Source organism: Pavona decussata, unplaced genomic scaffold, assembly GCF_977016875.1.
Source record: "Pavona decussata unplaced genomic scaffold, jaPavDecu1.1 SCAFFOLD_100, whole genome shotgun sequence".
Taxonomy (NCBI): Eukaryota; Metazoa; Cnidaria; class Anthozoa; order Scleractinia; family Agariciidae; genus Pavona; species Pavona decussata.
In genome coordinates, this window is record NW_028145515.1 from 1,125,655 (window position 1) to 1,127,351 (window position 1,697).

The 1,697-nt window shown below is 40.2% G+C and overlaps 1 pseudogene; it reads left to right on the plus strand.

Annotated features, from left to right (window-relative positions):
* Nucleotides 1-472: 472 nt before the first annotated feature.
* LOC146472231 (adenosine receptor A3-like) lies at nt 473-1,697 on the plus strand (annotated as a pseudogene).

Here is a 1,697-nt window from a genome sequence, read left to right on the forward strand (position 1 = left end):
TCAAAAATGTCATGTCAAATGTCAACGAGCTTTCAGCATTTTTTGCGCTTTCAACAATGTTGAACAACCTGTTCAAACGCTCCCAAAATTTGATTCAACATGCAAGTGTTGAACGCATGTTTAAGCTAATGTTGAAACCGTTTAAATGGGCCTTTATGGTGGATTTTCATTAATCAGTGTTTGTATTATTATTCCGTAAACTCGACCAATCGCACGCGTCCTTAAAAATGAATAGGTCATTGAATTATTTAACGCGCCCTTACAATTAATGAGTGGGCCTTTATGATGAATTTTCACCAATCAATCAGTTTGTATTATTATTCCGTAACTCGACCAATCGCACGCGTCCTTAAAAATGAATAGGTCATTGAAGTATTCAACGCACCCTAACAATTAATGAGTGGGTCATTCAAGCCTACAAAGCACCTGTTCCCTTTAACAAAAAGGCATATTCATGAAGCAGTATCGGACCGAAAGTGCAAACAAACAGTAATTAGCGCGAGGGACAAAGTTTTGTTAGTCATGGCGAACTACACGAGATTTCAAAGTTCTAGTTTCAAAACCCACACGAACGACAACGGAAGCATTTGCCAAACTCTCGCACCATTTTTGGACATGCAAATCCGAGAGAATTTACCAGATTTTTACGTGCTAACGGCGATTGCTGCCTGTGCCCTTAGCGTTATAACGTCTTGCGCGACATTAATGTTGAACACAATCGTGATCTTAGCAACGTGCCTGACTCCATCGCTTCGCCATGAACCAAAAATCATTTTGCTTTGCTCGTTGGCGGTTGCAGACTTTTTCGTTGGCTTGTTGTCCCAACCTTCATTCCTTACCGCAGAAATTTCGCTCATTTTGGGAAAAATGGACCAATACTGCTATGCTGTGTTTATCCATTTTTATGCCAGCTGGATTTTCAGTAGAATATCTTTCCTGACGCTTTCGGCCATAAGCATCGAACGGTATCTCGCCATTCGCTTTCACCATATGGGGAGATGACAACAACCAACTCTGTGGTCAGTGCAGTAATTATCTACTGGTTGATATGGGTGTCGCGGATAACTGTTTTATGGTTTGGAGTGCAAGATCGACTTTTGAGTCATTTACTGATAGTGCTTTGCATTTTGACAGCAATCGCTAACGGATTCTGTTATTTCAACATTTTCAAAGCCGTCAGAAGACACAATTTACAAATTAAGCGAACATTACATGACAGATTAGATATGGCACGATATCGGCGCACCACAAACACGATGCTCTTTCTCGTGTCCGCCTTTGCTGGAAGTTATCTTCCTTTTGCCATCACAACAGGAATAAGTGCTTTGCAAGAAAACGAAGACATGAGAACGTCAGCGGCCCATTGCATGGCCGTTGCGTTCGTCTCCGCCAATTCTTGCATCAATCCTTTGATTTATTTTTGGCGAGTAAGCGAATTTCGAGAAGCTACAAAGCACACTTTAAGGAGAATTCATGTGATGAGGCAGGTGGACCAGGTGGAAACAAACGCTCAGACAAATTTATGACGATTTAAAAGGTCTTGATAAATTAAGCAGACAAGATATTATTTTTAAAAAATGAACAACCACTTTGAGTTTGTAACAAGACATGTTTCGATCGTTTAACGATCATAATCAGTTGTGAGTTCGTTTACAGTCGTGATTTGAATTTATGCTAGCAATGATGTTACATATTTT